The sequence below is a fragment of the Oncorhynchus masou genome, unplaced genomic scaffold (assembly GCF_036934945.1).
Source record: "Oncorhynchus masou masou isolate Uvic2021 unplaced genomic scaffold, UVic_Omas_1.1 unplaced_scaffold_659, whole genome shotgun sequence".
Lineage (NCBI taxonomy): Eukaryota > Metazoa > Chordata > Actinopteri > Salmoniformes > Salmonidae > Oncorhynchus > Oncorhynchus masou.
The window spans coordinates 292,723-315,125 of record NW_027013031.1 but is presented as its reverse complement, the minus strand read 5'-3'; the positions used below and the strand labels follow the sequence as shown (position 1 = coordinate 315,125).

General features: G+C 50.3%; 1 pseudogene; it reads right to left on the bottom strand.

Moving 5' to 3' along the window:
* Positions 1–10,211: 10,211 nt before the first annotated feature.
* Positions 10,212–22,403, bottom strand: part of LOC135536748 (E3 ubiquitin-protein ligase ZNF598-like) — a 47,764-nt pseudogene continuing 35,572 nt past the window's right edge.

Genomic DNA, 22,403 nt, shown 5'->3' with positions numbered 1-22,403 from the left:
TGGTTAAGTGTGCCTTAAATAAATCACAGACAGTGTCACCAGCATTTCAGTTGAATACATTCAGTGGGACAACCGACTAGGTATCCCCCTTTCCCAAAGCACCCCTACACCATCACACCACCTCCTCCTCCATGCTTCGCGGTGGGAACCACACATGCAGAGATCATCCTTTCACCTACACTGCGTCTCACAAAGACACAGTTGGAACCAAAAATCTCAAATTTGGACTCACCAGATCAAATGGACAGATTTCCACCGGTCTAATGTCCATTGCTTATGTTTCTTGGCCCAAGCAAGTCTCTTCTTATTGGTGTCATTTAGTAGTGGTTTCTTTGCAGCAATTCAACCATGAAGGCTTGATTCACGCAGTCTCCTCTGAACAGTTGATGTTGAGATGTGTCCGTTACTTGAATTCTGTGAAGCATTTATTTGGGCTGCAATCTGAAGTGAGGTTACCTGTAATCTCTTTGCTTCTTGCCGTAATGTGGACTTGGTCTTTTACCAAATAGGGCTGTCTTCTGTATACTCCCCTACCTTGTCACAACACAACTGATTGGCTCAAACACATTAAGAAGGAAAGGAACTTCACAAATGAACTTTTAACAAGGCACACCTGTTAATTTAAAAGCATTCCATGTGACTACCTCATGAAGCTGGTTGAGAGAATGCTAAGAGTGTGCAAAGCAGCCATCAAGGCAAATATATTTTGATTTATTTAACACTTTTTTGGTTACTGCATGATTCCATATGTGTTATTTCATAGTTTTGATGTATTCACTATTATTCTACAATGCAGAAAATAGTAAAAATAAAGAAAAACCCTGGAATGAGTAGGTGTTTCCAAACTTTTGACTGGTACTGTAGGACAGACACTTCAAAAACCTTGTTTCTTGTTTTGCCATTGATGAATGTGTTATTCAATGTGTTTCTATAGGTCATTAGTAGTAATAATAAATATTAAAGGCCAAATTCAATATTTGAAATGGCTCCTTACGGAACACAGTTACTTACTCTACACATCACAGCAGCGTGTCTGTTCTATATCCTATAATTCTATGTTGTGTTGATGTTCTCAGTACTCTAGTCTGAGTGATAGAGGGGTCAGGAGACAGGGAGGAGGGGTCAGGAGACAGGGAGGAGGGGTCAGGAGACAGGGAGGAGGGGTCAGGAGACAGGGAGGAGGGGTCAGGAGACAGGGAGGAGGGGTCTGGTCTGTAGAATAAGGAATCATTTCAGAACAACTCATTTCTGTCCTGTTGATCCTCCTAAACACACTCTGCCTGTGTGTGTGTGTGTGTGTGTCCACTCCAGTGCTGTTGGTAGTAAAGTATCTCAGTGTGTATTATAGAAGTGGTCGTAAAGCCGTCTGTAGTGCTTCAGTATTATAATAACTCTGTTGGAAATGGACCAATCACATGTGATCTGACCCTGGTTGTTGTTTTTAAAGGTGTTACACCTCAACGTGCCCATTACGTACAGAGGTCCTTCCATTGTTCTCCTCTCTGAATGCTGTCAGATCACCTCACTGAAATAAAGCAGAACATTTTTCATGACTGGTCTCTGTTGTGTTACGTCCATTAAGGTCCCCCCTTCTGGTGTGTTACGTCTATAAAGGTCCCCCCTCTGGTGTGTTACGTCTACAAAGGTCCCCCTTCTGTTGTGTTACATCTAAAAAGGTCCCCCTTCTGTTGTGTTATGTCTAAAAAGGTCCCCCTTCTGGTGTGTTACGTCCATTAAGGTCCCCCCTTCTGTTGTGTTATGTCTATACAGGTCCCCCCTTCTGTTGTGTTACGTCCATTAAAAAAAAAGTACGTAAATATTCAGACCCTTTGTTTGAGACTCAAAATTGAGGTCAGGTGCTTCCTGTTTCCATTGATCATCCTTGAGATGTTTCTACAACTTGATTGGAGTCCACCTGTGATAAATTCAATTGATTGGACATGATTTGGAAAGGCACACACCTGTCTATATAAAGGTCCCACAGAGTATGTCAGAGAAAAAACCAAGCCATGAGGTTGAATGAATTGTCCGTAGAGCTCCGAGACAGGATAGTCTTGAGGCACAGATCTGGGGAAGGGAACCAAAACATTTCTGCCGTATTGATGGTCCCCAAGAACACAGTGTCCTCCATCATTCTGAAATGGAACAAGTTTGGAACCACCAAGACTCTTCCTGGACCTGGCCGCCCGGCCAACTAAGCAATCGGGGGAGAAGGACCTTGGTCAGGGAGGTGACCAAGAACCCAATGGTCACTCTGAAAGAGCTCCAGAGTTCGTCTGTGGAGATGGGAGAACCTTCCAGAAGGACAACCATCCCTGCACAGAAGCCACTCCACTAGGGTAGGGGACAGCAGTATGGTGGAGACTAGGACCTCCTCTAACACTAGGGTAGGGGACAGACTAGGACCTCCTCTAACACTAGGGTAGGGGACAGACTAGGACCTCCTCTAACACTATGGTAGGGGACAGAATGGTTTGTCCTCTGACAAATCAACTGTAAATTTCGGTGTTCCTCAAGGTTCCGTTTTAGGACCGCTGTTGTTTTCACTATATATTTTACCTCTTGGGGATGTTATTCGAAAACATAATGTTAACTTTCACTGCTATGCGGATGATACACAGCTGTACATTTCAATGAAACATGGTGAAGCCCCAAAATTGCCCTCGCTAGAAGCATGTGTTTCAGACATAAGGAAGTGGATGGCAGCAAACTTTCTACTTTTAAACTCGGATAAAACAGAGATGCTTGTTCTAGGTCCCAAGAAACAAAGAGATCTTCTGTTGAATCTGACAATTAATCTTAATGGTTGTACAGTCATCTCAAATAAAACTGTGAAGGACCTCGGCGTTACTCTGGACCCTGATCTCTCTTTTGAAGAACATATCAAGACCATTTCAAGGACAGCTTTTTTCCATCTACGTAACATTGCAAAAATCAGAAACTTTCTGTCCAAAAATGATGCAGAAAAATTAATCCATGCTTTTGTCACTTCTAGGTTAGACTACTGCAATGCTCTACTTTCCGGCTACCCGGATAAAGCGCTAAATAAACTTCAGTTAGTGCTAATTACGGCTGCTAGAATCCTGACTAGAACCAAAAAATTTGATCATATTACTCCAGTGCTAGCCTCCCTACACTGGCTTCCTGTCAAAGCAAGGGCTGATTTCAAGGTTTTACTGCTAACCTACAAAGCATTGCATGGGCTTGCTCCTACCTATCTCTCGGATTTGGTCCTGCCGTACATACCTACACGTACGCTACGGTCACAAGACGCAGGCCTTCTAAGTGTCCCTAGAATTTCTAAGCAAACAGCTGGAGGCAGGGCTTTCTCCTATAGAGCTCCATTTTTATGGAACGGTCTGCCTACCCATGTCAGAGACGCAAACTCGGTCTCAACCTTTAAGTCTTTACTGAAGACTCATCTCTTCAGTGGGTCATATGATTGAGTGTAGTCTGGCCCAGGAGTGGGAAGGTGAACGGAAAGGCTCTGGAGCAACGAACCGCCCTTGCTGTCTCTGCCTGGCCGGTTCCCCTCTTTCCACTGGGATTCTCTGCCTCTAACCCTATTACAGGGGCTGAGTCACTGGCTTGCTGGGGCTCTCTCATGCCGTCCCTGGAGGGGGTGCGTCACCTGAGTGGGTTGATTCACTGATGTGGTCATCCTGTCTGGGTTGGCCCCCCCCTTGGGTTGTGCCATGGCGGAGATCTTTGCGGGCTATACTCAGCTTTGTCTCAGGATGGTAAGTTGGTGGTTGAAGATATCCCTCCAGTGGTGTGGGGGCTGTGCTTTGGCAAAGTGGGTGGGGTTATATCCTTCCTGTTTGGCCCTGTCCGGGGGTGTCCTCGGGTGGGGCCACAGTGTCTCCTGACCCCTCCTGTCTCAGCCTCCAGTATTTATGCTGCAGTAGTTTATGTGTCGGGGGCTGGGGTCAGTTTGTTATATCTGGAGTACTTCTCCTGTCCAATTCGGTGTCCTGTGTGAATCTAAGTGTGCGTTCTCTAATTCTCTCCTTCTCTCTCTCGGAGGACCTGAGCCCTAGGACCATGCCCCAGGACTACCTGACATGATGACTCCTTGCTGTCCCCAGTCCACCTGGCCGTGCTGCTGCTCCAGTTTCAACTGTTCTACCTTATTATTATTCGACCATGCTGGTCATTTATGAACATTTGAACATCTTGGCCATGTTCTGTTATAATCTCCACCCGGCACAGCCGGAAGAGGACTGGCCACCCCACATATGCTCTCTCTAATTCTCTTTCTTTCTCTCTCTCGGAGGACCCGAGCCCTAGGACCATGCCCCAGGACTACTTGACATGATGACTCCTTGCTGTCCCCAGTCCACCTGGCCGTGCTGCTGCTCCAGTTTCAACTGTTCTGCCTTATTATTATTCAACCATGCTGGTCATTTATGAACATTTGAACATCTTGGCCATGTTCTGTTATAATCTCTACCCGGCACAGCCAGAAGAGGACTGGCCACCCCACATAGCCTGGTTCCTCTTTAGGTTTCTTCCTAGGTTTTGGCCTTTCTAGGGAGTTTTTCCTAACCACCGTGCATCTACACCTGCATTGCTTGCTGTTTGGGGTTTTAGGCTGGGTTTCTGTACAGCACTTTGAGATATCAGCTGATGTACGAAGGGCTATATAAATAAATTTGATTTGATTTGATTTGACAGACTAGGACCTCCTCTAACACTAGGGTAGGAGACAGACTAGGACCTCCTCTAACACTAGGGTAGGGGACAGACTAGGACCTCCTCTAACACTAGGGTAGGGGACAGACTAGGACCTCCTCTAACACTAGGGTAGGGGACAGACTAGGACCTCCTCTAACACTAGGGTAGGAGACAGACTAAGACCTCCTCTAACACTAGGGTAGGGGACAGACTAGGACCTCCTCTAACACTAGGGTAGGGGACAGCAGTGGATGGTGGAGACAGACTAGGACCTCCTCTAACACTAGGGTAGGGGACAGACTAGGACCTCCTCTAACACTAGGGTAGGGGACAGACTAGGACCTCCTCTAACACTAGGGTAGGGGACAGACTAGGACCTCCTCTAACACTAGGGTAGGGGACAGACTAGGACCTCCTCTAACACTAGGGGACAGCAGTAGGGGACAGACTAGGACCTCCTCTAACACTAGGGTAGGGGACAGCAGTAGGTGGAGACAGACTAGGACCTCCTCTAACACTAGGGTAGGGGACAGACTAGGACCTCCTCTAACACTAGGGTAGGGGACAGACTAGGACCTCCTCTAACACTAGGGTAGGGGGTAGGGGACAGACTAGGACCTCCTCTAACACTAGGGTAGGGGACAGACTAGGACCTCCTCTAACACTAGGGTAGGGGACAGACTAGGACCTCCTCTAACACTAGGGTAGGAGACAGACTAGGACCTCCTCTAACACTAGGGTAGGGGACAGACTAGGACCTCCTCTAACACTAGGGTAGGGGACAGACTAGGACCTCCTCTAACACTAGGGTAGGGGACAGACTAGGACCTCCTCTAACACTAGGGTAGGGGACAGACTAGGACCTCCTCTAACACTAGGGTAGGGGACAGACTAGGACCTCCTCTAACACTAGGGTAGGGGACAGACTAGGACCTCCTCTAACACTAGGGTAGGGGACAGACTAGGACCTCCTCTAACACTAGGGTAGGGGACAGACTAGGACCTCCTCTAACACTAGGGTAGGGGACAGACTAGGACCTCCTCTAACACTAGGGTAGGGGACAGACTAGGACCTCCTCTAACACTAGGGTAGGGGACAGACTAGGACCTCCTCTAACACTAGGGTAGGGGACAGACTAGGACCTCCTCTAACACTAGGGTAGGGGACAGACTAGGACCTCCTCTAACACTAGGGTAGGGGACAGACTAGGACCTCCTCTAACACTAGGGTAGGGGACAGACTAGGACCTCCTCTAACACTAGGGTAGGGGACAGACTAGGACCTCCTCTAACACTAGGGTAGGGGACAGACTAGGACCTCCTCTAACACTAGGGTAGGGGACAGACTAGGACCTCCTCTAACACTAGGGTAGGGGACAGACTAGGACCTCCTCTAACACTAGGGTAGGGGACAGACTAGGACCTCCTCTAACACTAGGGTAGGGGACAGACTAGGACCTCCTCTAACACTAGGGTAGGGGACAGACTAGGACCTCCTCTAACACTAGGGTAGGGGACAGACTAGGACCTCCTCTAACACTAGGGTAGGGGACAGACTAGGACCTCCTCTAACACTAGGGTAGGGGACAGACTAGGACCTCCTCTAACACTAGGGTAGGAGACAGACTAGGACCTCCTCTAACACTAGGGTAGGGGACAGACTAGGACCTCCTCTAACACTAGGGTAGGGGACAGCAGTATGGTGGAGACAGACTAGGACCTCCTCTAACACTAGGGTAGGGGACAGACTAGGACCTCCTCTAACACTAGGGTAGGGGACAGCAGTATGGTGGGGACAGACTAGGACCTCCTCTAACACTAGGGTAGGAGACAGACTAGGACCTCCTCTAACACTAGGGTAGGAGACAGACTAGGACCTCCTCTAACACTATGGTAGGAGACAGACTAGGACCTCCTCTAACACTAGGGTAGGGGACAGCAGTATGGAGGACAAATAGACCAAAAATGGACCAAAGCTGTTTAATCAAAATTGGGGCAAACAGAAATATTCTGGTTTTATATGTTGTGGGTTTACAGACTGGTTGAGAGAGAGACAGAAGAGAAACAAGAGAACCAGCAGAGTGCCCCTCCCCACTACTATATACCATCCCAAACAGTCCGACTCCCTCCAGACTACCGTCCCAAACAGTCCCTCCAGACTACCGTCCCAAACAGTCCCTCCAGACTACCGTCCCAAACAGTCCCTCCAGACTACCGTCCCAAACAGTCCCTCCAGACTACCGTCCCAAACAGTCCCTCCAGACTACCGTCCCAAACAGTCCCTCCAGACTACCGTCCCAAACAGTCCCTCCAGACTACCGTCCCAAACAGTCCCTCCAGACTACCGTCCCAAACAGTCCCTCCAGACTACCGTCCCAAACAGTCCCTCCAGACTACCGTCCCAAACAGTCCCTCCAGACTACCGTCCCAAACAGTCCCTCCAGACTACCGTCCCAAACAGTCCCTCCAGACTACCGTCCCAAACAGTCCCTCCAGACTACCGTCCCAAACAGTCCCTCCAGACTACCGTCCCAAACAGTCAGACTCCCTCCAGACTTCAACTATCTGATTACCTTCCACAGCCCTGAGAGAACCTCTACCTTTTAACAAGGTTACTTTACCACGCTGAGGGAGTAGCAGAGGGTCCGACTGTCTCCCCGAGGGAGTAGCAGAGGGTCCGACTGTCTCCCCGAGGGAGTAGCAGAGGGTGACTGTCTCCCCGAGGGAGTAGCAGAGGGTCCGACTGTCTCCGAGGGAGTAGCAGAGGGTCCGACTGTCTCCGAGGGAGTAGCAGAGGGTCCGACTGTCTCCGAGGGAGTAGCAGAGGGTCCGACTGTCTCCTCCCCGAGGGAGTAGCAGAGGGTTCGACTGTCTCCTCCCCGAGGGAGTAGCAGAGGGTCCGACTGTCTCCCCCGAGGGAGTAGCAGAGGGTCCGACTGTCTCCCCGAGGAGTAGCAGAGGGTCCGACTGTCTCCCCGAGGGAGTAGCAGAGGGTCCGACTGTCTCCCCGAGGAGTAGCAGAGGGTCCGACTGTCTCCCCGAGGAGTAGCAGAGGGTCCGACTGTCTCCCCGAGGGAGTAGCAGAGGGTCCGACTGTCTCCCCGAGGAGTAGCAGAGGGTCCGACTGTCTCCCCGAGGGAGTAGCAGAGGGTCCGACTGTCTCCCCGAGGGAGTAGCAGAGGGTCCGACTGTCTCCCCGAGGGAGTAGCAGAGGGTCCGACTGTCTCCCCGAGGGAGTAGCAGAGGGTACGACTGTCTCCGAGGGAGTAGCAGAGGGTACGACTGTCTCCGAGGGAGTAGCAGAGGGTACGACTGTCTCCGAGGGAGTAGCAGAGGGTCCGTCTGTCCCCGAGGGAGTAGCAGAGGGTCCGACTGTCTCCCCGAGGGAGTAGCAGAGGGTCCGACTGTCTCCCCGAGGGAGTAGCAGAGGGTCCGACTGTCTCCCCGAGGGAGTAGCAGAGGGTCCGACTGTCTCCGAGGGAGTAGCAGAGGGTACGACTGTCTCCCCGAGGGAGTAGCAGAGGGTACGACTGTCTCCCCGAGGGAGTAGCAGAGGGTCCGACTGTCTCCCCGAGGGAGTAGCAGAGGGTTCGACTGTCTCCCCGAGGGAGTAGCAGAGGGTCCGACTGTCTCTCCGAGGGAGTAGCAGAGGGAGAGACTGTCTCCCCGAGGGAGTAGCAGAGGGTCCGACTGTCTCCGAGGGAGTAGCAGAGGGTCCGACTGTCTCCGAGGGAGTAGCAGAGGGTCCGTCTGTCTCCCCGAGGGAGTAGCAGAGGGTCCGTCTGTCTCCCCGAGGAGTAGCAGAGGGTCCGACTGTCTCCGAGGGAGTAGCAGAGGGTCCGACTGTCTCCGAGGAGTAGCAGAGGGTCCGACTGTCTCCGAGGAGTAGCAGAGGGTCCGACTGTCTCCCGAGGAGTAGCAGAGGGTCCGACTGTCTCCGAGGGAGTAGCAGAGGGTCCGACTGTCTCCCCGAGGGAGTAGCAGAGGGTCCGACTGTCTCCCCGAGGAGTAGCAGAGGGTACGACTGTCTCCGAGGGAGTAGCAGAGGGTACGACTGTCTCCGAGGAGTAGCAGAGGGTACGACTGTCTCCGAGGAGTAGCAGAGGGTCCGTCTGTCCCCGAGGAGTAGCAGAGGGTCCGACTGTCTCCCCGAGGGAGTAGCAGAGGGTCCGACTGTCTCCCCGAGGGAGTAGCAGAGGGTCCGACTGTCTCCCCGAGGAGTAGCAGAGGGTCCGACTGTCTCCGAGGAGTAGCAGAGGGTACGACTGTCTCCCCCGAGGGAGTAGCAGAGGGTACGACTGTCTCCCCGAGGGAGTAGCAGAGGGTCCGACTGTCTCCCCGAGGGAGTAGCAGAGGGTTCGACTGTCTCCCCGAGGGAGTAGCAGAGGGTCCGACTGTCTCCCCGAGGGAGTAGCAGAGGGAGAGACTGTCTCCCCGAGGGAGTAGCAGAGGGTCCGACTGTCTCCGAGGGAGTAGCAGAGGGTCCGACTGTCTCCGAGGGAGTAGCAGAGGGTCCGTCTGTCTCCCCGAGGGAGTAGCAGAGGGTCCGTCTGTCTCCCCGAGGGAGTAGCAGGGGGTCCGACTGTCTCCCCGAGGGAGTAGCAGGGGTCCGACTGTCTCCGAGGGAGTAGCAGAGGGTCCGACTGTCTCCGAGGGGTCCGAGTCTCGAGGAGTAGCAGAGGGTCCGACTGTCTCCTCTCCGAGGGAGTAGCAGAGGGTCCGACTGTCTCCGAGGGGAGTAGCAGAGGGTCCGACTGTCTCCCCCGAGGAGTAGCAGAGGGTCCGACTGTCTCCCCGAGGGGAGTAGCAGAGGGTCCGACTGTCTCCCCGAGGAGAGCAGAGGGTCCGACTGTCTCCCCGAGGGGAGTAGCAGAGGGTCCGACTGTCTCCCCGAGGAGTAGCAGAGGGTCCGACTGTCTCCCCGAGGAGTAGCAGAGGGTCCGACTGTCTCCCCGAGGGAGTAGCAGAGGGTCCGACTGTCTCCCCGAGGAGTAGCAGAGGGTCCGACTGTCTCCCCGAGGAGTAGCAGAGGGTCCGACTGTCTCCCCGAGGGAGTAGCAGAGGGTCCGACTGTCTCCCCGAGGGAGTAGCAGAGGGTCCGACTGTCTCCCCCGAGGAGTAGCAGAGGGTCCGACTGTCTCCCCGAGGAGTAGCAGAGGGTCCGACTGTCTCCCCGAGGGAGTAGCAGAGGGTCCGACTGTCTCCCCGAGGGCAGTCCGAGCAGAGGGTCCGACTGTCTCCCCGAGGGAGTAGCAGAGGGTCCGACTGTCTCCCCGAGGAGTAGCAGAGGGTCCGACTGTCTCCCCGAGGAGTAGCAGAGGGTCCGACTGTCTCCCCGAGGGAGGAGCAGAGGGTCCGACTGTCTCCCCGAGGGAGTAGCAGAGGGTCCGACTGTCTCCCCGGAGGGAGGGAGGGTCCGACTGTCTCCCCGAGGGAGTAGGGGGTCCGACTGTCTCCCCGAGGGAGTAGCAGAGGGTCCTGACTGTCTCCCCGAGGGGAGTAGCAGAGGGTCCGACTGTCTCCCCGAGGGAGTAGCAGAGACTCCGACTGTCTCCGAGGGAGTAGCAGAGGGTTCGACTGTCTCCCCGAGGGAGTAGCAGAGGGTCCGACTGTCTCCCCGAGGGAGTAGCAGAGGGTCCGACTGTCTCCGAGGGAGTAGCAGAGGGTTCGACTGTCTCCGAGGGAGTAGCAGAGGGTCCGACTGTCTCCGAGGGAGTAGCAGAGGGTCCGACTGTCTCCCCAAGGGAGTAGCAGAGGGTCTGACTGTTTCCTCTCTGAGGGAGTAGCAGAGGGTTCGACTTAATAAACTCTCCTCAGTCATCAAACCTGATCAAAGAACCAACGCGTCACTCCTTCAACACTTTATCAACATCATGGAAATGTGATCAGAAGAGAGGGGGGAGAAAAATCAAATATATAGAACCATTCTTCTTATTAATACACAACATGTGGTACTTGTAGGGCCCTCCAGGTTCGGGTCGCCAGGCTGGGTCCAGGTCCAGCCGGAATCACACCGGGAATCAGGTCAACATCTGGCAACCAGAATTCAGTTCAACCTCCTGCTGGCCCCAGCCTCGCCATCGAATACACTACCCAACGTCCTCTCTGGCCATGGTCACCATGGAAACAGGCTCCTCCTGAATGGCAACAGGCAGGGCTGTGATTGGGCAGTGCGCATGTCTGTCCCAGGCCAGGGCTAGCTGATGATGCGGCTGATGTCCTGCAGGGAGGGGAAGTCCTCGTTGTCCCCCAGGTGCAAGGTCTTATGGGAGTTGAAGTCTTTAGGGTCCAGCACTTGGCAGCAGGTGGGGCATACCTGGCAGTCCAGCGCGGCTGCATTAGAGATGGCGCTGGAGGGGGTCTGCCAGGCACTCTTCCTGTTCTTCCTGGTCCCGCCCCCTCCCTGTCTTTCCATGGCCCGGTCGTCTGCGTGGGCCGTCAGCAGCTCCTGCTGTTTCCTCGTGTCAGGAAGTAGCACCAGCAGCTCATTGAAGACGCCGCCAAAGTTGTCCCCTAACAGAGTCCTACAGCTCTGGTGGTACAGCACAGCTGACATCAGACCCTGTTAGAGAGAGAGAAATGTTACCGACGTCACTGTCCCCATGGCAACATGCTGCTGCTGTGTCACGTACACGTGTAAATACAGAACACATTTAAATACTTTTATAAACAGTTTCATACCAATACAAATAGACTAGCCTGCTGGTCTTACTGGGTCTATAGGAACATTAGCCTGCTGGTCTTACTGAGTCTATAGGAACATTAGCCTGCTGGTCTTACTGAGACTATAGGAACATTAGCCTGCTGGTCTTACTGAGTCTATAGGAACATTAGCCTGCTGGTCTTACTGAGTCTATAGGAACATTAGCCTGCTGGTCTTACTGAGTCTATAGGAACATTAGCCTGCTGGTCTTACTGAGTCTATAGGAACATTAGCCTGCTGGCCTTACTGAGTCTATAGGAACATTAGCCTGTTGGTCTTACTGAGTCTATAGGAACATTAGCCTGCTGGTCTTACTGGGTCTATAGGAACATTAGCCTGTTGGTCTTACTGAGTCTATAGGAACATTAGCATTAGCCTGCTGGCCTTACTGAGTCTATAGGAACATTAGCCTGCTGGTCTTATTGAGTCTATAGGAACATTAGCCTGCTGGCCTTACTGAGTCTATAGGAACATTAGCCTGCTGGTCTTACTGAGTCTATAGGAACATTAGCCTGCTGGTCTTACTGAGTCTATAGGAACATTAGCCTGCTGGTCTTACTGAGTCTATAGGAACATTAGCCTGCTGGCCTTACTGAGTCTATAGGAACATTAGCCTGCTGGCCTTACTGAGACTATAGGAACATTAGCCTGCTGGTCTTACTGAGTCTATAGGAACATTAGCCTGCTGGTCTTACTGAGTCTATAGGAACATTAGCCTGCTGGTCTTACTGAGTCTATAGGAACATTAGCCTGCTGGTCTTACTGGGTCTATAGGAACATTAGCCTGCTGGTCTTACTGAGTCTATAGGAACATTAGCCTGCTGGTCTTACTGAGTCTATAGGAACATTAGCCTGCTGGTCTTACTGGGTCTATAGGAACATTAGCCTGCTGGTCTTACTGGGTCTATAGGAACATTAGCCTGCTGGTCTTAGGGTGAGGGGGGTTAAGGTTAGTAGGAGTCAGGGTTAGGGGCTTAAGGTCAGGTCAGGGTTAGGGGGTTAAGGTCAGGAGTCAGGGTTAGGGGGGTTAAGGTTAGGAGTCAGGGTTAGGGGTTAAGGTTAGGAGTCAGGGTTAGGGGGGTTAAGGTAAAGAGTCAGGGTTAGGGGGGTTAAGTTTTGGAGTCAGGGTTAAGTTTAGGAGTTAAGTTTAGGAGTCAGGGTTAGGAGTCAGGGTTAGGAGTCAGGGTTAGGAGTCAGGGTTAGGAGTCAGGGTTAGGGGGTTTAAGGTCAGGAGTCAGGGTTAGGGGGTTAAAGTTAGGAGTCAGGGTTAGGGGGTTAAGGTTTGGAGTCAGGGTTAGGGGGGTTAAGGTTAAGAGTCAGGGTTAGGGGGGTTAGGAGTCAGGGTTAGGAGTCAGGGTTAGGAGTCAGGGTTAGGGGGGTTAAGGTCAGGAGTCAGGGTTAGGGGGGTTAAGGTCAGGAGTCAGGGTTAGGGGTTAAGGTTAGGAGTCAGGGTTAGGGGGTTAAGGTTAGGAGTCAGGGTTAGGGGGGTTAAGGTAAAGAGTCAGGGTTAGGGGGGGTTAAGGTAAAGAGTCAGGGTTAGGAGTCAGGGTTAGGAGTCAGGGTTAGGAGTCAGGGTTAGAGTCAGGGTTAGGAGTCAGGGTTAGGGGGTTTAAGGTCAGGAGTCAGGGTTAGGGGGTTAAGGTAAAGAGTCAGGGTTAGGGGGGTTAAGGTAAAGAGTCAGGGGGGTTTAAGGTTAGGAGTCAGGGTTAGGAGTCAGGGTTAGGAGTCAGGGTTAGGAGTCAGGGTTAAGGTTAGGAGTCAGGGTTAGGGGGGTTAAGGTAAAGAGTCAGGGTTAGGAGTCAGGGTTAGGAGTCAGGGTTAAGGTTAGGAGTCAGGGTTAGGGGGAGTTAGGTTAGGAGTCAGGGTTAGGGGGGTTAAGGTCAGGAGTCAGGGTTAGGGGGGTTAAGGTCAGGAGTCAGGGTTAGGGGGGTTAAGGTTAGGAGTCAGGGTTAGGGGGTTAAGGTTAGGAGTCAGGGTTAGGGGTTAAGGTAAGAGTCAGGGTTAGGGGGGTTAAGGTAAAGAGTCAGGGTTAGGGGGGTTAAGGTAAAGAGTCAGGGTTAGGGGGGTTAAGGTAAAGAGTCAGGGTTAGGGGGGTTAAGGTAAAGAGTCAGGGTTAGGGGGGTTAAGGTAAAGAGTCAGGGTTAGGGGGGTTAAGGTTAGGAGTCAGGGTTAGGAGTCAGGGTTAAAGTTAGGAGTCAGGGTTAGGAGTCAGGGTTAGGAGTCAGGGTTAGGGGGGTTAAGGTTAGGAGTCAGGGTTAGGAGTCAGGGTTAGGAGTCAGGGTTAGGAGTCAGGGTTAGGGGGGTTAAGGTTAGGAGTCAGGGTTAGGAGTCAGGGTTAGGGGGTTAAAGGTCAGGAGTCAGGATTAGGGGGTTAAAGGTCAGGAGTCAGGATTAGGGGGTTAAGGTCAGGATTAGGGGGTTAAGGTCAGGATTAGGGGGGTTAAGGTCAGGATTAGGGGGGTTAAGGTCAGGAGTCAGGATTAGGGGGTTAAGGTCAGGAGTCAGGATTAGGGGGTTAAGGTCAGGAGTCAGGATTAGGGGGTTAAGGTCAGGAGTCAGGATTAGGGGGATTAAGGTCAGGAGTCAGGATTAGGGGGGTTAAGGTCAGGAGTCAGGATTAGGGGGGTTAAGGTCAGGAGTCAGGATTAGGGGGTTAAGGTCAGGAGTCAGGATTAGGGGGTTAAGGTCAGGAGTCAGGATTAGGGGGGTTAAGGTTAGGAGTCAGGGTTAGGGGGGTCAGGAGTCAGGGCTAGGGGGGTCAGGAGTCAGGGTTAGGAGGGTTAAGGTCAGGAGTCAGGGCTAGGGGGTTAAGGTCAGGGGTCAGGGCTAGGGGGGTTAAGGTCAGGGGTCAGGGCTAGGGGGGTTAAGGTCAGGGGTCAGGGCTAGGGGGGGGTCAGGAGTCAGGGCTAGGGGGGGGTCAGGAGTCAGGGCTAGGGGGGGGTCAGGAGTCAGGGTTAGGGGGGGTTAAGGTCAGGAGTCAGGGCTAGGGGGGTTAAGGTCAGGGGTCAGGGCTAGGGGGGGTCAGGAGTCAGGGCTTACCTGTCTAAACTGTCCAGAGTAATCCTTGAACTGGTTGAATCGTGACTGGTCGTTCTGCAGGAGGTTCTTAATGGACTGGATCAGTTCCATGTTCCTCTGCTGGAAGTTCTCTGGAGCCAGGTACACCCCCGGGGACTGGGGAGAACTGTACACACACCCCCCCCATATGGAGTCATTTAGAACACACAGTTTGAATCAAATATGTGTTGTTGTGTCTGTAAAGGTGGTGGCCTGTCTGGTCTGTAAAGGTGATGTAGTGGTCAGTGTCTAGTCTGTAAAGGTGATGTAGTGGTCAGTGTCTCCTGTAAAGGTGATGTAGTGGTCTGTGTCTCGTCTGTAAAGGTGATGTAGTGGTCAGTGTCTCGTCTGTAAAGGTGATGTAGTGGTCAGTGTCTCGTCTGTAAAGGTGATGTAGTGGTCTGTGTCTCCTGTAAAGGTGATGTAGTGGTCTGTGTCTCGTCTGTAAAGGTGATGTAGTGGTCAGTGTCTCGTCTGTAAAGGTGATGTAGTGGTCAGTGTCTCGTCTGTAAAGGTGATGTAGTGGTCTGTGTCTAGTCTGTAAAGGTGATGTAGTGGTCTGTGTCTGTAAAGGTGATGTAGTGGTCTGTGTCTCGTCTGTAAAGGTGATGTAGTGGTCTGTGTCTCGTCTGTAAAGGTGATGTAGTGGTCTGTGTCTAGTCTGTAAAGGTGATGTAGTGGTCTGTGTCTAGTCTGTAAAGGTGATGTAGTGGTCAGTGTCTAAGTCTGTAAAGGTGATGTAGTGGTCAGTGTCTGGTCTGTAAAGGTGATGTAGTGGTCTGTGTCTGTAAAGGTGATGTAGTGGTCTGTGTCTAGTCTGTAAAGGTGATGTAGTGGTCAGTGTCTCGTCTGTAAAGGTGATGTAGTGGTCTGTGTCTCGTCTGTAAAGGTGATGTAGTGGTCTGTGTCTCGTCTGTAAAGGTGATGTAGTGGTCTGTGTCTCGTCTGTAAAGGTGATGTAGTGGTCTGTGTCTCGTCTGTGAAGGTGGTGTAGTGGTCTGTGTCTAGTCTGTAAAGGTGATGTAGTGGTCAGTGTCTCGTCTGTAAAGGTGATGTAGTGGTCAGTGTCTAGTCTGTAAAGGTGATGTAGTGGTCTGTGTCTCGTCTGTAAAGGTGATGTAGTGGTCTGTGTCTCGTCTGTAAAGGTGATGTAGTGGTCTGTGTCTAGTCTGTAAAGGTGATGTAGTGGTCTGTGTCTCGTCTGTAAAGGTGATGTAGTGGTCTGTAAAGGTGATGTAGTGGTCAGTGTCTAGTCTGTAAAGGTGATGTAGTGGTCAGTGTCTCGTCTGTAAAGGTGATGTAGTGGTCTGTGTCTCGTCTGTAAAGGTGATGTAGTGGTCTGTGTCTAGTCTGTAAAGGTGATGTAGTGGTCTGTGTCTCGTCTGTAAAGGTGATGTAGTGGTCTGTGTCTCGTCTGTAAAGGTGATGTAGTGGTCTGTGTCTCGTCTGTAAAGGTGATGTAGTGGTCAGTGTCTAGTCTGTAAAGGTGATGTAATGGTCTGTGTCTCGTCTGTAAAGGTGATGTAGTGGTCTGTGTCTCGTCTGTAAAGGTGATGTAGTGGTCTGTGTCTCGTCTGTAAAGGTGATGTAGTGGTCTGTGTCTCGTCTGTAAAGGTGATGTAGTGGTCTGTGTCTCGTCTGTAAAGGTGATGTAGTGGTCAGTGTCTAGTCTGTAAAGGTGATGTAGTGGTCAGTGTCTCGTCTGTAAAGGTGATGTAGTGGTCTGTGTCTCGTCTGTAAAGGTGATGTAGTGGTCTGTGTCTTGTCTGTAAAGGTGATGTAGTGGTCTGTGTCTCGTCTGTAAAGGTGTAGTGGTCTGTGTCTAGTCTGTAAAGGTGATGTAGTGGTCTGTGTCTCGTCTGTAAAGGTGATGTAGTGGTCAGTGTCTCGTCTGTAAAGGTGATGTAGTGGTCTGTGTCTCGTCTGTAAAGGTGATGTAGTGGTCAGTGTCTCGTCTGTAAAGGTGATGTAGTGGTCTGTGTCTAGTCTGTAAAGGTGATGTAGTGGTCAGTGTCTCGTCTGTAAAGGTGATGTAGTGGTCTGTGTCTCGTCTGTAAAGGTGATGTAGTGGTCTGTGTCTCGTCTGTAAAGGTGATGTAGTGGTCTGTGTCTCGTCTGTAAAGGTGATGTAGTGGTCTGTGTCTCGTCTGTAAAGGTGATGTAGTGGTCTGTGTCTCGTCTGTAAAGGTGATGTAGTGGTCTGTGTCTCGTCTGTAAAGGTGATGTAGTGGTCTGTGTCTAGTCTGTAAAGGTGATGTAGTGGTCTGTAAAGGTGATGTAGTGGTCTGTGTCTCGTCTGTAAAGGTGATGTAGTGGTCTGTGTCTCCTGTAAAGGTGATGTAGTGGTCTGTGTCTCGTCTGTAAAGGTGATGTAGTGGTCTGTGTCTCCTGTAAAGGTGATGTAGTGGTCTGTGTCTCGTCTGTAAAGGTGATGTAGTGGTCTGTGTCTCCTGTAAAGGTGATGTAGTGGTCTGTGTCTCGTCTGTAAAGGTGATGTAGTGGTCAGTGTCTCGTCTGTAAAGGTGATGTAGTGGTCAGTGTCTCGTCTGTAAAGGTGATGTAGTGGTCTGTGTCTAGTCTGTAAAGGTGATGTAGTGGTCTGTGTCTGTAAAGGTGATGTAGTGGTCTGTGTCTCGTCTGTAAAGGTGATGTAGTGGTCTGTGTCTCGTCTGTAAAGGTGATGTAGTGGTCTGTGTCTAGTCTGTAAAGGTGATGTAGTGGTCTGTGTCTAGTCTGTAAAGGTGATGTAGTGGTCAGTGTCTCGTCTGTAAAGGTGATGTAGTGGTCAGTGTCTGGTCTGTAAAGGTGATGTAGTGGTCTGTGTCTGTAAAGGTGATGTAGTGGTCTGTGTCTAGTCTGTAAAGGTGATGTAGTGGTCAGTGTCTCGTCTGTAAAGGTGATGTAGTGGTCTGTGTCTCGTCTGTAAAGGTGATGTAGTGGTCTGTGTCTCGTCTGTAAAGGTGATGTAGTGGTCTGTGTCTCGTCTGTAAAGGTGATGTAGTGGTCTGTGTCTCGTCTGTAAAGGTGATGTAGTGGTCTGTGTCTAGTCTGTAAAGGTGATGTAGTGGTCAGTGTCTCGTCTGTAAAGGTGATGTAGTGGTCTGTGTCTAGTCTGTAAAGGTGATGTAGTGGTCAGTGTCTCGTCTGTAAAGGTGATGTAGTGGTCAGTGTCTAGTCTGTAAAGGTGATGTAGTGGTCTGTGTCTCGTCTGTAAAGGTGATGTAGTGGTCTGTGTCTCGTCTGTAAAGGTGATGTAGTGGTCTGTGTCTAGTCTGTAAAGGTGATGTAGTGGTCTGTGTCTCGTCTGTAAAGGTGATGTAGTGGTCTGTAAAGGTGATGTAGTGGTCAGTGTCTAGTCTGTAAAGGTGATGTAGTGGTCAGTGTCTCGTCTGTAAAGGTGATGTAGTGGTCTGTGTCTCGTCTGTAAAGGTGATGTAGTGGTCTGTGTCTAGTCTGTAAAGGTGATGTAGTGGTCTGTGTCTCGTCTGTAAAGGTGATGTAGTGGTCTGTGTCTCGTCTGTAAAGGTGATGTAGTGGTCTGTGTCTCGTCTGTAAAGGTGATGTAGTGGTCAGTGTCTAGTCTGTAAAGGTGATGTAATGGTCTGTGTCTCGTCTGTAAAGGTGATGTAGTGGTCTGTGTCTCGTCTGTAAAGGTGATGTAGTGGTCTGTGTCTCGTCTGTAAAGGTGATGTAGTGGTCTGTGTCTCGTCTGTAAAGGTGATGTAGTGGTCTGTGTCTCGTCTGTAAAGGTGATGTAGTGGTCAGTGTCTAGTCTGTAAAGGTGATGTAGTGGTCAGTGTCTCGTCTGTAAAGGTGATGTAGTGGTCTGTGTCTCGTCTGTAAAGGTGATGTAGTGGTCTGTGTCTCGTCTGTAAAGGTGATGTAGTGGTCTGTGTCTCGTCTGTAAAGGTGTAGTGGTCTGTGTCTAGTCTGTAAAGGTGATGTAGTGGTCTGTGTCTCGTCTGTAAAGGTGATGTAGTGGTCAGTGTCTCGTCTGTAAAGGTGATGTAGTGGTCTGTGTCTCGTCTGTAAAGGTGATGTAGTGGTCAGTGTCTCGTCTGTAAAGGTGATGTAGTGGTCTGTGTCTAGTCTGTAAAGGTGATGTAGTGGTCAGTGTCTCGTCTGTAAAGGTGATGTAGTGGTCTGTGTCTCGTCTGTAAAGGTGATGTAGTGGTCTGTGTCTCGTCTGTAAAGGTGATGTAGTGGTCTGTGTCTCGTCTGTAAAGGTGATGTAGTGGTCTGTGTCTCGTCTGTAAAGGTGATGTAGTGGTCAGTGTCTAGTCTGTAAAGGTGATGTAGTGGTCTGTGTCTCGTCTGTAAAGGTGATGTAGTGGTCTGTAAAGGTGATGTAGTGGTCTGTGTGGTCTGTAAAGGTGATGTAGTGGTCTGTGTCTAGTCTGTAAAGGTGATGTAGTGGTCAGTGTCTCGTCTGTAAAGGTGATGTAGTGGTCTGTGTCTCGTCTGTAAAGGTGATGTAGTGGTCTGTGTCTCGTCTGTAAAGGTGATGTAGTGGTCTGTGTCTCGTCTGTAAAGGTGATGTAGTGGTCTGTGTCTCGTCTGTAAAGGTGTTGTGATGTCTAGTCTGTAAAGGTGATGTAGTGGTCTGTGTCTCGTCTGTAAAGGTGATGTAGTGGTCTGTGTCTCGTCTGTAAAGGTGATGTAGTGGTCTGTGTCTCGTCTGTAAAGGTGATGTAGTGGTCTGTGTCTCGTCTGTAAAGGTGATGTAGTGGTCTGTGTCTCGTCTGTAAAGGTGTTGTGATGTCTAGTCTGTAAAGGTGATGTAGTGGTCTGTGTCTCGTCTGTAAATGTGATGTAGTGGTCTGTGTCTCGTCTGTAAAGGTGATGTAGTGGTCTGTGTCTCGTCTGTAAAGGTGATGTGATGTCTGGTCTGTAAAGGTGATGTGATGTCTGGTCTGTAAAGGTGTTGTGATGTCTGGTCTGTAAAGGTGATGTCATGTCTGGCCGCCTGTAAAGGTGATGTCATGTCTGGCCGCCTGTAAAGGTGATGTCATGTCTGGCCGCCTGTAAAGGTGAAGTCATGTCTGGCCGCATGTAATGGTGATGTCTGGCCGCCTGTAAAGGTGATGTGATGGTTGGTCTGTAAAGGTGATGTGATGGTTGGTCTGTAAAGGTGATGTGATGGTTGGTCTGTAAAGGTGATGTGATGGTTGGTCTGTAAAGGTGATGTGATGTCTGGTCTGTAAAGGTGATGTCTGGTCTGTAAAGGTGATGTCTGGTCTGTAAAGGTGATGTCTGGTCTGTAAAGGTGATGTGATGGTTGGTCTGTAAAGGTGATGTGATGGTTGGTCTGTAAAGGTGATGTCTGGTCTGTAAAGGTGATGTCTGGTCTGTAAAGGTGATGTCTGGTCTGTAAAGGTGATGTCTGGTCTGTAAAGGTGATGTCTGGTCTGTCCGCCTGTAAAGGTGATGTGATGGTTGGTCTGTAAAGGTGATGTGATGTCTGGCCTGTAAAGGTGATGTCTGGTCTGTCCGCCTGTAAAGGTGATGTGATGGTTGGTCTGTAAAGGTAATGTCATGTCTGTCCGCCTGTAAAGGTGATGTGATGGTTGGTCTGTAAAGGTGATGTGATGGTTGGTCTGTAAAGGTGATGTGATGGTTGGTCTGTAAAGGTGATGTGATGTCTGGTCTGTAAAGGTGATGTCTGGTCTGTAAAGGTGATGTGATGGTTGGTCTGTAAAGGTGATGTGATGGTTGGTCTGTAAAGGTGATGTGATGTCTGGTCTGTAAAGGTGATGTCTGGTCTGTAAAGGTGATGTGATGGTTGGTCTGTAAAGGTGATGTCTGGTCTGTAAAGGTGATGTGATGGTTGGTCTGTAAAGGTGATGTGATGGTTGGTCTGTAAAGGTGATGTGATGTCTGGTCTGTAAAGGTGATGTGATGTCTGGTCTGTAAAGGTGATGTGATGGTTGGTCTGTAAAGGTGATGTGATGTCTGGCCTGTAAAGGTGATGTCTGGTCTGTCCGCCTGTAAAGGTGATGTGATGGTTGGTCTGTAAAGGTAATGTCATGTCTGTCCGCCTGTAAAGGTGATGTCTGGCCGCATGTAATGGTGATGTCTGGCCGCCTGTAAAGGTGATGTGATGGTTGGTCTGTAAAGGTGATGTGATGGTTGGTCTGTAAAGGTGATGTGATGTCTGGTCTGTAAAGGTGATGTCTGGTCTGTAAAGGTGATGTGATGGTTGGTCTGTAAAGGTAATGTCATGTCTGTCCGCCTGTAAAGGTGATGTCTGGCCGCATGTAATGGTGATGTCTGGCCGCCTGTAAAGGTGATGTGATGGTTGGTCTGTAAAGGTGATGTGATGGTTGGTCTGTAAAGGTGATGTGATGGTTGGTCTGTAAAGGTGATGTGATGTCTGGTCTGTAAAGGTGATGTGATGGTTGGTCTGTAAAGGTGATGTGATGGTTGGTCTGTAAAGGTGATGTCTGGCATGTAAAGGTGATGTCTGGTCTGTAAAGGTGATGTCTGGTCTGTAAAGGTGATGTGATGGTTGGTCTGTAAAGGTGATGTGATGGTTGGTCTGTAAAGGTGATGTGATGGTTGGTCTGTAAAGGTGATGTCTGGTCTGTAAAGGTGATGTGATGGTTGGTCTGTAAAGGTGATGTCTGGTCTGTAAAGGTGATGTCTGGTCTGTAAAGGTGATGTCTGGTCTGTAAAGGTGATGTGATGTCTGGTCTGTAAAGGTGATGTCTAGTCTGTAAAGGTGTTGTGATGTCTGGTCTGTAAAGGTGATGTGATGTCTGGTCTGTAAAGGTGATGTCTGGTCTGTAAAGGTGATGTCTGGTCTGTAAAGGTGATGTCTGGTCTGTAAAGGTGATGTGATGGTTGGTCTGTAAAGGTGATGTGATGGTTGGTCTGTAAAGGTGATGTGATGGTTGGTCTGTAAAGGTGATGTGATGGTTGGTCTGTAAAGGTGATGTCTGGTCTGTAAAGGTGATGTGATGGTTGGTCTGTAAAGGTGATGTCTGGTCTGTAAAGGTGATGTGATGGTTGGTCTGTAAAGGTGATGTGATGTCTGGTCTGTAAAGGTGATGTGATGGTTGGTCTGTAAAGGTGATGTGATGTCTGGTCTGTAAAGGTGATGTCTGGTCTGTAAAGGTGATGTCTGGTCTGTAAAGGTGATGTGATGGTTGGTCTGTAAAGGTGATGTGATGGTTGGTCTGTAAAGGTGATGTCTGGTCTGTAAAGGTGATGTCTGGCCAGTAAAGGTGATGTCTGGTCTGTAAAGGTGATGTCTGGTCTGTAAAGGTGATGTCTGGTCTGTAAAGGTGATGTGATGGTTGGTCTGTAAAGGTGATGTCTGGTCTGTAAAGGTGATGTGATGTCTGGTCTGTAAAGGTGATGTGATGGTTGGTCTGTAAAGGTGATGTCTGGTCTGTAAAGGTGATGTCTGGTCTGTAAAGGTGATGTGATGGTTGGTCTGTAAAGGTGATGTGATGGTTGGTCTGTAAAGGTGATGTGATGGTTGGTCTGTAAAGGTGATGTGATGGTTGGTCTGTAAAGGTGATGTGATGGTTGGTCTGTAAAGGTGATGTCTGGTCTGTAAAGGTGATGTGATGGTTGGTCTGTAAAGGTGATGTCTGGTCTGTAAAGGTGATGTGATGGTTGGTCTGTAAAGGTGATGTGATGGTTGGTCTGTAAAGGTGATGTCTGGTCTGTAAAGGTGATGTGATGGTTGGTCTGTAAAGGTGATGTCTGGTCTGTAAAGGTGATGTCTGGTCTGTAAAGGTGATGTGATGGTTGGTCTGTAAAGGTGATGTCTGGTCTGTAAAGGTGATGTCTGGTCTGTAAAGGTGATGTCTGGTCTGTAAAGGTGATGTCTGGTCTGTAAAGGTGATGTCTGGTCTGTAAAGGTGATGTCTGGCCAGTAAAGGTGATGTCTGGTCTGTAAAGGTGATGTCTGGTCTGTAAAGGTGATGTCTGGTCTGTAAAGGTGATGTCTGGTCTG